The 14,437-nt window shown below is 46.0% G+C and overlaps 1 protein-coding gene across 2 annotated transcripts in view; it reads left to right on the forward strand.

Annotated features, from left to right (window-relative positions):
* Positions 1-14,437, forward strand: part of RAD23A (RAD23 homolog A, nucleotide excision repair protein) — a 1,075,282-nt gene that overhangs the window by 287,039 nt on the left and 773,806 nt on the right. The window lies entirely within an intron of this gene.

Consider the following 14,437-nt stretch of genomic DNA (forward strand, 5'->3'; position numbering starts at 1 on the left):
ATCTGCAAACATCATAGTCCACGGAGACTCCTGTCTGATCTCGTCTGTCAACCTGTCCATCACCATTGCAAATAAGAAAGGGCTCAGAGATGATCCTTGATGTAATCCCACCTCCAACTTAACTAATTGTACCATTTACCAGGTAATTCATTTAACTAATTATGGAGTCTCACCCTGCATGACAACAGTATGTCCTACCATATTATGCTGCTTAAAGCAAGACATTGGAAGGTGCTTACTTTCCAGTTGTATGTTGTGGGAATTTATTTTTCTATTAAAAATGGAAAGAAAAACACTTGCTTAAATTAAAAGGTGTTTGTCAGTACCACAAAGATGTGTTCTGTTGTATAGTAAGTTTTTTCGCCCTCCCGATATTCTTTAGACGTGATCTCTAATTTTATAAATTTCTTGTAGAGTATTCTTTTTGATTTCTACTGCTGTGATTTTCTTATGTATAAAGATGGATGTTCTTCGTGTTTCAGTGTTGCAGTCATCACGCTTAGGTTATTTGCCTGCAGGTAGCCCTCAGTTGGCCCGAATACCAGAGTCTTGGGATTTCTGCGTCGGATGCGGTCGCTTCTTCCATGACGTCAGGTCATCAGGGGTATAAAACTTGCAGCTGACGTCATTACATCAGCTTTTCTTGCTGTGCAGGAGCCCGAAGTAGAAGCAGTTTGCAAGTGCCGGTCGGCCGCTACCTGAATTTTTCATTTTTCGAGTTTCAAACCTGAAGTCTTCTAAAGCTATGTACCCCATTAGTGATCCTTCATTCTTGCTGTAACCGATGTCAGAAAAAGTTAACAATTGTCTTGCCTGTGGAAAAGAAATGCCTCGGAGATTTTCATTCTTACTATGTCACTTGTTTAGGCCCAGACCACGACTATCCTTGTTGTCGGTTTTGTGCCTTAACGCCTGAGCTATTCGTCTTCGGGCTATCTTTGTCGCTAAATTCTTCCGCTCTCGTTCTCTATATTCTGAAATGGCTTTGATAAGCCATTCTACTAGTGATCATCTGAAAAAAACGTAAGGATAAAGACAGAGACAGACCGCATAGGTCCAAAACTGCCGACGATGCTTCCTTTAAGCTAGTCGCTAGTCCGCCGGTACTCAGTGAGGCGCCTTCGCAGCCCCTGATACCCACTTCTGCAGATTCGCAGGCCTCTGCTGAGACCCATTCTGAGTCCGGAATGCTGCGAGATGCTTCTTCGATTATGGAACCTCTGATGTCTCTACCTTAGATGAGTACGGAGCCGCTGTGCAGGCACCGGGTTCTGAGGGTGTATTCAGACCTTCTGATGTTCATATTAAACCGACTACTTCGTTTCTGACCAAAACTACTGAGTTTCCCAGGCCCAGAGTTTGCACTACGCCTAGAAAACAGATGACCAAAGTGCATTCTCAAGCTCCCATGCCACAGAAACAAATGCTTAGAATAGCTTAAGACCTTATTACTTTAATTAGGAGAAGCCAGCCTTCCCCCTCTAAAAGACAATTGATTTTCCTTCTGATTCTACAGACCACGAGTCTGATGACTCTGATCCCTCTGATTACCAGGACATGTCTTTATCTACCTAATGAGGATTCAGATGCAGAGGATTCCATTCCCTCTGCCTCCCCTCCAGAGGGATTTTCTTTCGGTGAAGCCTTGCATACCTTAAGAGAGTATTTCCACTGGGAATGCCAGGACTACCCACAGTCCAAAAAGAGACTCTGAGAATTTTTTGGTCTACATTAGATAACTGAACGCTCACATGAGTGAAAATGTCTGTACTCGAAGTTGGTATTGTGGGGGGCTGCGCCCCCCCCCCCACACACCCCCACTAACTATGTATTCCAACTCTGAGATTGCACTACAGTGAGGACAGGGCAACTATCCCCACTCCTCACTGTACCACAACTCCACAAATACCCTTTCGATTCCTGACATTTTCGCTCATGTGAGCGTTTGCTTAAGTTAACTTTCGGTTGTGTAATATACACCCAGAATCTTTTGACTTGCCTCAGCACAGGCCTCTAGCTGTACCTTCTGTCCTGGATATTGTGGATAATGTCTTCATGGATTCCAGTCTTACTCCTGATACTTTACCTCCAGCTTCTAGAAAGCCTGACCGGTACTACAGAGTACCTGACTCTCACAAATTTCTCTCTAAAAATCCCACTGCAGATCCCAGAGACCATTTCCCAGGGACCTAAAGGTATTAAGGCTACTACAGCCAAAACCCTACCCCTTCGGACAGGGATTCCAAGGCTTTCGACAGATGGGGTAAGAAGGTGTATACCTCCGCAGTTCTTGCCATCAGGGCTTTAAATTGCCAGTTTCACATGTTGAAGCACCAGCAGCATATTATGGAACTAATTAAACAAAAAATGGTGTTGATTCCTGATTGTACAGAAAGTAAAGATTTACAAGAATTAATGCATTCTGCAAACCAAGTTAGTAAACATACTTTGCAGTGCGGTTTTGATGCCTTAGAAGCATCTTGCAGGGCTGCTGTCACTGGGATTGTACTGAGAAGGCATGCTTGGCTGAAGGAACAAATCTTGCCAGAAAATGTCAAAGCAAAATTACTAGATTCTGCATTAAACAAAGAATGTTTGTTTGGCACAAAAGCAGTAGTAGTTCTTTAAAAGCTGGAGGAAAACGCTAAATCTATGCAAACTGTTAACGATATCTTACAGGTACAGCCACCTAGATCCAGTAGGCATTGGCCTTCACAAAACTGGTCTTTTCCAGTCCCTCCTAGACCTTCTCAGTCCAAACCCAGGGGCAACAGACCACAAAGACTACAGTTTCAGGGTATGCAGAGATCTAAACAATGGAGTGCTCCCACCTCTAAAACGGGGAGTGGTAAGCCACCCCCTTATGGAAAAAGTTCACAATGACTTGTCTATCATCCTTCCCAGCCATGCCCAAGTACTTGCACCCCTAGGAGGAAAACTAGCCCTGCATGCAAAAAAATGGAAGTACATTACCCAGAACCAATGGGTCTTAAACACTGTATCCCAGGGATACAGATTCTACTTCCACTTACTACCAACCCCAAGTGGGTTGCCAGACCTTCCTCCAAACCAGCAGGCAGAGGCTCAAAAGCAAGTACTTTCACCTCTCATTATCAGAGCTATTCATCCTGTTCCAGTAGAACAAAGGGGACAGGGTTTCTACTCCAGACTGTTCCTGGTGCCCAGAAAAAACTCTTGGTGCCCTATCCTGGATATGTCCATTCTCAGCACCTTCCTGGTGGTACCAAAATTCAAAATTTTTACACTCCAGCAGCTGCTGCCTATGTTAGCCAAGGACTCCTGGCTGGTCACCCTAGACTTAAAAGAAGTTTGTCTGCACATCCCCATAAGGGAATCTTGCAAGAATTATCTGCGTTTCAGGGCAGGCTCTATGCACTTCCCTTTGACTTATCTACTGCGCCCAGGGTATTCACAAACTGCCTGGCTCCTGCCATTGCATACTGCAGGCAGAGAAATATTTAAATTTACCCATACTTGGACGATTGCTTGATTCAGGTGGACAGTCAGGAATTTGCTACTTCGGCACTTGACGTTTGTAAAGAGACTCCTAACTTCTCTGGGGATATACCATCAATGAAAAGAAATCACATCTGGTATCCAGCCAAAAGATTGTATTCCTGGGAGCAAGCTTGAACACAACTACCCAGATGGCATTCCTCACACCAGAAAAGCAGGTTTATTTGACAAATTACTTCAAACTACTGACCACCAAAACCCAGCTATCTGCAAGAAAAATACTGCAAGCCCTAGGGTTCATGGTCTCATGCATTCTCCTAATTCCATATGCAAGACTGCATATGAGGAAACTTCAGTGGTACTTAAAAAGTCTCTGGTTTCAACATTCTCAGGACTTGGAATCACTGATCCCCATCATTCCTTGTCTAAGGACAGAGTTCCTTTGTTGGGCAGAGGCTTGCAACCACAACAAGGGACTCCGTTTCACTCCACCCCTAGCCGCCCAAAGTCTGACAACAGGCGCATCAGACTATGCATGGGGGGGCTCACATGGCAGGCAAATGGAGCTCAGAACAGATTCACTTGCATATCAATCAGAAATACATTTTAGCTGTACAGAATGCACTGACAGCCTTCGAATACCTTATCCTTCCTGGACAACTCTTGATAAAGACAGACAACACCACAGTTATGTGGTACATAAACAAGCGGGGGGGGGCTCATTCCTACCCACACTGCAGGCTAGTCATGGTTCTGTGGAACACAGCCTTGAGCTGTCAAGTGCACCTACAAGCTCAATTACTGCCAGGCAAACAAAATTCCCTGGCAGACCTAAGCAGAAATCTACTGGACCCACACGAGTGGAAACTGGAATCCAACTCATTCAAACTTCTAATCCACAGGTGGTGGACACCAGAGGTGGACCTCTTTGCTTCCCCCCAAACCATAAATTGAGCAAATTGTGCACCAGAAAACCCCACAGCCAAGCATGGAAAGTGGATGCCCTATCCTTTATATGGGAAAACTTCTCAGTATATGCCTTTCGTCCCCTTTGCTTCTCCTCTCAAAAGTACTACTCAAGATCAAACAGGACAGGCCAAGGACAATCCTTATTGCACCAGAATGGCCACGCCAGCACTGGTACCCACTCCTACACAGTCTGACAGCAGTGCCACCCTGGCACCTACATCAGACCTTTTCTGTGCCCTCCCAACAGGAGGGACAGATTTTACATCCTCATGTGCAAACCCTGAACCTGCCTGGCTTATTCGCTGAATACTCCACCAGCAACCCTCAGCAAACAGGTGCTGGATGTCATCCTTGAGGCCAGGAGGCCTAGTACTAGGAAATCCTATTCAGAAAAGTGGAAAAGATACTGTTCTTGGAGCCAGTCTCAAGGAAAGGACACAGCCGTGCCCACCTTACCTCAAGTCTTGGATTACCTGGCAGAGCTACTCCACAAAGGCCTGTCCTTCTCATCAATTAAGATTCATGCCTCTGCCATCTCAGCTCATTACAATTCTGAGCCACCCCTCTTCTCACCCTCTGATCAAACAGTTCCTGAGGGGAGCTAACAATTTAAGACCCCCTCCCCCCGAGGAGAGCTCCCACTCCTGCCTGGGACCTTAACTTCGTACTAGAGAAGCTAATGCTTCCCCCTTTTGAGCCTGCCGCTACAGGAGAGTTAAAATGTTTCTCTTGGAAAACAGCTTACTTCTCGCCATCACTTCAGCAAGAAGAGTGTCTGAGTTACAGGTTCTTATGGCTGTGGAACCTTTCATTTTCCATGCAGACAGGGTTTCCTTCAAGACTAACCCATCATTTATGCCCAAGGTGGTATCCGGTGTGGCTTTAAACCAATCCATCCATTTACCAACCTTTTTCACTAATTCTTAGAATAAAGGGGAAAGGATCCTGCACTCCTTGGACGTGCACAGACAGCTCAGGTTCTACCTTGACAGGACTAAGCGTTTCAGAAAAACTGACCAGCTGCTAGTCAGATTTGCTACAGGGGCAGAGGGCAAGGCCATTTCTAAGCAAACCATTTCCAAATGGATAGCACACTGCATCCATTTCTGCTACAAACGCTATGGAAAACCAATCCCACAAGGGATCAAAGCTCATTATGCACTAGGGCTACCTCAACCTATACAGCATTTCTCAGGGGAGTCCCTACCAGGGACATCCTGGAAGCTGCAACCTGGAGATGTTCTTCGTGTTTCACTGTTGCAGTCATTACATTTGGGTAATCTGCTGGCAGGTTGCCCTCAGTCTACCTGAATAACAAAGTCTTGGGTCCTGCGTCGGTTGCTGTCTCCTCTTCCATGACGTCCGGTCGTCAAGGGTGTAAAACATGCAGCCGACGCCATCAGTCTTTCTTGTCGCGTGGTGCCCGAAGCAGAAGCAGTTCGCCAGTGCCAGTCGGCAGACTCCTGAAATTTTCGTTTTCGAGTTTCAGAACCGAAGTCTTCAAACTAAAGCTAAGTACTCCGTTGGGGAAACTTTTTCTTGCTCCTTACCGATGTCAGTAAAAGATGATAATTGCATTACTTGTGGGAGCAAATACCTGATAAGGATTTTCATTTGTACTGTATTCCTTGCCTAGGCCCTGATCACAACGTGCCTTGCTGTCGGTATTGTGCTAAATTTAACCAATGCACTGTTAAGCGTCGGTATATTTTTGCTTCTGAATATTTTGGTTCAAGATTTAACTATCCTGAAATGTCGTCGGTTAGCAGTCTGACTACCGAAGTTCACAAAAAACGCAAGGAAAAAGACAGTCTAGGTCCAAAACCGACGACAAAGCTTCTCCTAAGCCAGCCGCCTGTTTGCCAGTACTCAGGCGCTTTCGCAGCTCCTGATGCCCGCTACTTTTGAGTCGCAGGCCTCTACCGAGACCCATTCGGAGTCCGGTATGCCATGAGATTCTGCAAGTATTGAACCCATGGATGTCTCTCCCTTGGATGGGTCCAGAGCCGCTGAGCAGGCACCGGCTTCTGAGGGTATTTTCAGGCCTCAACATTTGTATATTAAACTGACGCCATCATCAAAAACAAGGCCAAAATCTACTTCTATGTCTAAAAAACCGATGCATGAGCCACATGCTCAGGCTCGTATGCCTAAAAAACAAGGGATCAAAATGGCTGAGGATTTAATTACCTTGATCAGGGGTTCCCAACCCCAACCCCCCCCTGCTAAGAGGCCTAGGCAAGGCACTGATTATGAATCTTCAGATCGTTTCCATTTCTTCTGATTCCTCTTCTGATCAGGAATTTTCTATTCCACCTTATGACCACTCTAATGCAGAGGAATCCATCCCTTCTGCTTCTCCTCCTGAGGATTACTCTTTTGGAGAGACTTTTCATACTTTTAAGGGAACATTTTCATTGGGAGAGTTAAGACTTCTCAGAATCCAAAAAGAGGCTTAGGGATTTTCTTCTACTTCCTCAGCATAGGCCTTTGGCAATACCGCCTGTATTAGACATTGTTGATGTTTTCTCGGAATCAAGCATGGCTCCTGATTCACGGTCTCTGGCTCCTAGTAAGTCAGACAAATATTATAGGGTTCCTGACTCCCACAAATTTCTTTTCAAAAATCCTGCTGCTGACGCTGAAACTATTTCTCGGGGTCCCAAGGGTATTAAGGCTTCTACAGCCAAAAATTCTACCCCTTCTGACTCCAGGGCACTGGATAGATGGGGAAAGAAGGTTTATACATCTGCAACCTTGGCAGTCAGGGCTTTAAACTGCCAGATGATGTTCATCGTGCATACAGCTGCAGTCATAACAGATGGGTTCTCCTGCCGTCAGGCGGGTCCTCAGTCGGCCGAATTCCAAAGTCTAGGTCCGGCGTCGGTTGTCGTCGCTTCTTCCCTGACGTCAGTGCGACAGGGGTATAAAAGAACCAGCCGACGCCATTTTCTTCAGTCTTTCTTGCCGCGCGGTGCCCGAAGCAGAAGCAGTTCACAAGTGCTGGTCGGCCAGCTCCTGAGATTACGAAAAATTTGGAACCGAAGTCTTCTTAAAAGCTAAGTACCCCGTTGGGGAAACTTTTCTTGCCTCAGACCGATGTCAGACAAAGTTAATAATTGTATTTCTTGTGGGAAGCAAATACCGCATAAGGATTTCCATTCCCTCTGTATACCTTGTTTAGGCCCAGACCACGACGTCTCGGTCTGTCGCTTTTGTGCTACATTCAACAAACGCACTATTGAGCGTTGTGCGGAGTTCGCCCAGCATTATTTTGGGAAAGCATTTAACTATACTATGTCGTCGGATACTCCGACTCCGGTTTTGTCTAAACGCAAAGACAAGGACCGACACTCGAGGTCCACGGCCTCTACCGACACCACGCCAAAGCCAACTACACGTGGTCCGGTTTTCAGCGAGGCGCCTACGCAGCCCCTGATTACAGACGACACATCTTTGGTGGTGTCTCCTGTACCTGAGGTCGCAGGCTCCTCGGCCCACACCCTGACTACAGATACCGAAGCCACGCTTGGCGTTGAAACACAGAATGTGGACAGGTCCACCTCCACTCAAGGTGTCTTCAGACCTTCCTCTTCTTTCTCCATCAAGGCTTTCACCAAGTCTAAAGCTAGCATGCACCCTAAGAGACCAGCTACACAGGGCCCATCTCCAGGCCCCATGCCTAAGAAACAGATGCTTAAAATGGCTGAGGATTTAATTACTCTAATCAGAGGTTCTCAGCCACCTCCGGACAAAAGACCCAGAGTGGAGGAAGATTCTCCCTCCTCTGATCAGGGCTCCATTATTTCAGAGCACTCTGATTATCAGGAACAGTCTTACTCCCCTTTTGAAGACTCTGATGCAGAGGAATCTATTCATTCTGTATGCAGAGGAATCTATTCATTCTGTATCCCCCCCCTGAGGATTACTCATTTGGTGAAACTCTGCATACCTTAAGAGAACACTTCCACTGGGAAGGCCAGGATTATTCAGATTCCAAGAAAAGGCTCAGGGAATTTCTTTTGTTACCCCAGCACAGGCCTCTGGCTATACCTCCTGTCCTGGACATCCTAGATGATGATTACTCGGAGGCCTGCCTTAACCCGGACACTCTTCCTCCAGCTCCAGTTAAGCCTGACAGGTACTACAGGGTTCCTGACTCGCACCAGTTTCTATACAAAAGCCATGCTGCTGACCTAGAAACCATCTCACAGGGGCCCAAGGGAGTTAAGGTCTCCATTGCCAAAAACCCATTGCCTTCCGAGAGAGATTCCAGATCCTTAGAAAGGTGGGGAAAAAAGGTATATACCTTGGCTACCTTATCCATAAGGGCCTTAAACTGTCAGTTTCATATGCTAAAATACCAACAGTTTCTGTTATCTCAATTGAAAAGTAAAATGTCATAACCTGAACAACCAGACATGAAGGAGTTGCAGGATTTGATGCATAGTGCAGAACAAGTGGGTAAACATACCTTACAATGTGGTTTTGATGCTCTAGAGGCCTCATATAGAGCTGCTGTTACAGGCTCAGTCATACGTAGGCATTCCTGGCTCAAGGAACAAGCCTTGCCTGATCATGTCAAAGCTAAATTACTAGACGCCCCTCTTCAAAAGGATGTACTATTTGGGGCAAATGCTGAGGAAGTATTACGGAAAATGGAGGAAAAGGCTAAATCAATGCAAACTGTGAAAGAATTTCTGCAGGTTCATCCCCCACGTTTTAGTAGAAATTGGCCTTCCAAAAACTGGTCCTTTCCTGCCACAGACAGACCCCAAAGAGGCAGATACAGGCCGAGGGGCAGAGGACAAACACAAGGCTCGTACAGAGGCAGACAATGGCAAGCTCCTACACAAAGAGGTGGTGAGGACAACTGCAATCTTTCAGAAAGCAAAACCAATGACTTTCCCTTTGCATGCCAACCAGGTCTCAAATGGCAGCCCCTTAGGAGGAAAGCTGGCACTATTCTCAAAAATTGGCATATTGTCACAAAGGACAAATGGATCCTGAACATTATAAACAGAGGCTACAAATTCCATTTTCATACCCTTCCAAAAATGAAAGGTATGCCAAACCTGCCACACAATCAAAGGGCAGAGGCACAAAAGCAAATTTCAGATCTTATAAACATGAAAGCTATTCAAGAGGTACCTACGCATAACAAGGTCAAGGTTTTTATTCCAGGCTATTTCTGGTGCCAAGGAAGGGAAAAGATTGGAGACTTATTTTGGATCTTTCCATCCTAAACACATTCCTACTGCACCAAAATTCAAGATGCTCACTCTACAGCAACTTCTTCCCATGCTGGGCAAGGAGTCTTGGCTGGTAACATTGGACCTCAAGGAGGCATACCTGCATGTCCCAATCAGACAAAATTGCAGAAGATACCTCAGACTTCTTGCAGGTTCAACCCATTATCAATTCTCTGCATTGCCCTTTGGTTTATCTACTGCCCAGAGTATTCACGAAATGCCTGGCATCAGTAATTGCCTACTGCAGACTTCAAGTGATACAAATATACCCTTATTTGGACGACTGCCTGATCCAAGCGGACAGCAAGCACATTCTTCTGAAACATCTGGCTTATGTAATAATGTTATTAAACTCTCTAGGATACACAGTCAACAAAGAGAAATCAAGACTAATACCCTCTCTGAAGATAATTTTCCTGGGTGCCAATTTGGACACAAACACCCAGATGGCCTACCTCATGCCAGAGAAGCAGGGGCAACTAATTCAATATTTCAGAACACTGGAAAATTGCACCAGGCTGACTGCAAGGAAAATCCTGCAGGCTCTGGTATTCATGGCATCTTGCATCTTACTAATCCCATGTGCAAAGCTGCATATGAGAAAACTACAATGGTACCTAAAAAACATATGGTCTTAACACAGCCACAGTTTGGAAACAATAATACCACTAATTCCATGTCTGCAAAAGGAATTTCTGTGGTGGGCTCAAGCATGCCAAACAAACACAGGTCTCCCATTCTGCAAGCCTCAAGCAAATCAAGTCATCACAACAGACGCCTCGGACTACGCCTGGGGGGCGCACATGACAGACGGGTGCATTCAGGGCAAATGGACCCAAAAAGAAAAGCACCTTCACATCAATCAAAAAGAAATGCTAGCAGTGATAAATGCTATTACAGCTTTCAAGGACCTTCTACAACCAGGCCAGCTACTGATAAGAACAGACAACACCACAGTTATGTGGTACATAAACAAGCAGGGAGGAACACATTCTTATCTATGCAGACTGGCCATGTCACTTTGGAACATGGCCATGGACTTACAAATGGAACTACAAGCACAGTACTTGCCAGGCAAGGAAAACACGCTGGCAGACAACCTAAGCAGGAATATGACAGATCCACACGAATGGAAGTTGCATCCAAAAGTTTTTACAGAAATAACCCAAGAATGGGGAAGGCCAGACATAGATCTCTTTGCCTCCCACAAAAACCATCAATTGACAAATATTCTGCTCAAGGATCTTCCATCCAAAGGCCTGGAGAGTGGACGCTCTCTTTCAGTTGGACATCAATGACAGTTTATGCCTTCCCACCTCTTCCTCTGCTGCCCAAAGTCCTATTGAAGACAAGAGCAGACAGACCAAAGATGATCCTCATTGCTCCGGACTGGCCAAGGCAACACTGGTACCCACTCCTGAGGAGCCTGACGCATTCCCCACCATGGACCCTGCCTCTAATGCCTCTTCTTCTGACTCAGCACAGCTTCAAATCTCTTCACAGTCAGCTGAAAACACTCAATCTAGCCGCATGGAAGATTCCTTAGCATCGCAGCAGGCCCTGCTCTCCAAGGAGGTGCAGGATGTCATTTTGGAGGCCAGAAGGCCATCAACTAGAAAAGCTTACTCTGCAAAATGGAAACGTTTTTGTGTTTGGAATGAGAAAAAGGGCCAGTGCCCTGGAAAACTGAATTTACCTTAAATACTACAATATTTGACTGAACTACTAAGCACTGGACTTTCGTTCTCCTCCATCAAAATCCATGCCTCGGCCATTTCTGCAGAATACAACACTGATCCACCTTTATTCTCTCACCCTCTATTAAGACAGTTCCTCAGAGGGGCTAAGAATTTAAGACCTCCAAGAAAACAACCAATACCTGCTTGGGATCTTAATTTCATTCTGGAAAAACTGACTTTGCCCCCTTTTGAGCCAGCTGCCGCATCAGATTTACAATATTTGTCCTGGAAAACAGCTTTCCTTCTGGCTATCACTTCAGCTCGTAGAGTTTCAGAACTACAGGCTCTTATGGCTGTCCAGCCTTTTATCATCTTCCATCAGGACAGAGTTTCATTACGTACCAACCCGTCCTTTATGCCTAAAGTGGTATCCAGGGTAGCTTTAAATCAGGCCATACATTTACCTACTTTTTATCCTAATCCTCAAAACAAAGGCTAGAGATTACTGTATTCCTTGGACATCCACAGACAACTGCGTTATTATTTGGACAGAACAAAACCTTTCAGAAAATCAGAACAGCTTTTTGTGGCCTATGCGGTAGGAGTTCAAGGAAAGTCAATATCCAAACAGACAATCTCAAAATGGATAGCCCACTGCGTATGCTTTTGCTATTCCTTTCATGGCAAAACTGTACCTACAGGCATTAGAACTCATTCTACCAGGGCCACAGCCACCTCTGCAGCCTTCCTCAGAGGAGTTCCTACCAAGGATATTTTAGAAGCAGCCACTTGGAGTTCTGTGCATACCTTCTCTAAGCACTACAACCTACCATTATACTCCAAATCTAGAGCAGGCTTTGCCACTGCAGTCTTGCAGGGCATTTTGGCTCCTCCTAGCTCCACCTAGTGCCTACCACTCCTTTCTTAGCTTTGGGATTCTACCCATCTGTTATGACTGCAGCTGTATGCACGATGAACATAGTACAGTTTTGTACCTACCATAAATGTAGATGTTCGAGTGCTAATACAGCTGCAGTCCAGGTTTCCCTCCCTCCTTCCCCTCTAGGGGTCTTCTTTTATAGTGTATTTGCTTGCAACTACTGGTCTTTGATTATATTGCATTGCATTATTACATAATTTTATGTATTGCCTTGGGGGCACCTGACATCTGGGGCAAGAAAAACTGAAGAAAATGGCGTCGGCTGGTTCTTTTATACCTCTGTCGCACTGACGTCAGGGAAGAAGCGACGACAACCGACGCAGGACATAGACTTTGGAATTCTGCCGACCGAGGACCCGCCTGACGGCAGGAGAACCCATCTGATGTCCTTCATGGATGCATCTGCAGTCATAACAAGTGGGTTGTCCTGTCGTCAGGCAGCCCTTCAGTCGGCCGGATTCCAAAGTCCGGGTCCGGCTTCGGCTGATGTCGCACTCCACCCGACGTCATCTCTGTTGGTCTTCGGGTATAAAGGCATCAGCCGACGCCATTTTCCCCAGTCTTTCTTGCCGCGTGGCCAAGCAGAAGCTGTTCGCAAGTGCCGGTCGGTCGGATCCAGAGATTACTTCTACGAATACTACTCAAGACTTCTAAAGCTAAGTACCCGTTGGGGACTCTTTCTTGCCTCAGCCGATGTCAGAAAAAGTTAACAATTGTTTAAACTGTGGGAAACAAATACCTCATAAAGATTTCCACTCTTACTGTCTGCCTTGTTTAGGCCCAGCCCACGACGTAGCAGCCTGTTCGCCTGTGCTTCTTTCAACCGACGAACGCTTAGGCGCCGGTCGGAGTTTGCAGAACAGTTTTTCGGTTCTGATTTTGCGTACATTATGCCGCCGGATCCTCCGACTACCCAATCTAGCAAAAACGCAAAGATAAAGACCGACACTCGCGGTCCGCGGTTTCGCCGAAACCATGGTCAAGCAAACATGAGTGTCTCGGTTTCGCCGAAACCGAGAAAACTGAACAAAGTACAGCTGAACCTATTCCTACAACTGAGGCCCTGCTACTACTCTTGAAACGACTTCAGAAATTTTACCCACTACGGTGGTTGACTTATCAGACACCATCCCTTGGATGTTTCTACCCCAGCACGTGGTGCTGCTAGGCCTCCAGCAGCCATGTCCATTAAGGCCTTTGCCAGGGCTAAAGCAGCCAAGACTACTAAAACAGTGCCTGTTAAACCACCCACATCCAGGCCCTCTTCTAGTTCTCAAATGCTTACTTTGGCAGAAGATTTAATTTCTTTAATTAGAGGATCTCAATCTCACCCAGGCAGGGCCTCTCAGCCCCAGAGAAGACACCTAGGGCAGAGGCCCCCGAGCCAGTGTCCTCTGATGATTCTGCTGATGAATCAAACATAACTGACCAGCCAGAGGCTCCCTTCTCCAATTTTGAAGATTCTGATGCTGAAGAATCCATCCCAGCTGCTTCCCCACCAGAAGAATTCTCCTTTGGGGAAACCTTGCATGCCATGCGAGAACAGTTCCAATGGCAGCAACAGGATTTTTCAGACTCCAGAAAAGACTTAGGACTTTTCTGCACCTCCCACAGCACAGGCCCTTAGCTATACCCCTGTTCTCTCTGTGGTGGATGATGCTTTCAATGATGTTTGCTCCGCTCCAGATTCTTTACCCCAGCCCCTGCCAAACCAGACAGATTTTACAGGGTGCCAGATACTCATCACCACCTTTACAAGGCTCCACTTGCAGACCCAGAAACTATATCCCAGGGCCCCAAGGCAGTAGCGACCATAGCTAAAAACCCTATTCCTTCTGAAAGGGAAGCAAGGTCATTAGACAGATGGGGTAAAAAGGTCTACACTTCAGCTACTCTCTCAGCTAGAGCTTTAAACTGTCAGTTTCACATGATACAATACCAAGAGTTTATGCTGGATCAGTTAACTAATAAACTAACCACTGATGAATCTCTTGATAAGAAATATGTATTAGAGATGGTAAATAACATACAACAGGTTAGCAACCATTCCTTAAAATGTGGCTATGATGCACTGGAGGCTTCATTTAGATCAGCCATGACAGGCACAGTGATAAGAAGGC

Source organism: Protopterus annectens, chromosome 9.part0, assembly GCF_019279795.1.
Source record: "Protopterus annectens isolate FY-2018-M chromosome 9.part0, PAN1.0, whole genome shotgun sequence".
NCBI lineage: Eukaryota > Metazoa > Chordata > Ceratodontiformes > Protopteridae > Protopterus > Protopterus annectens.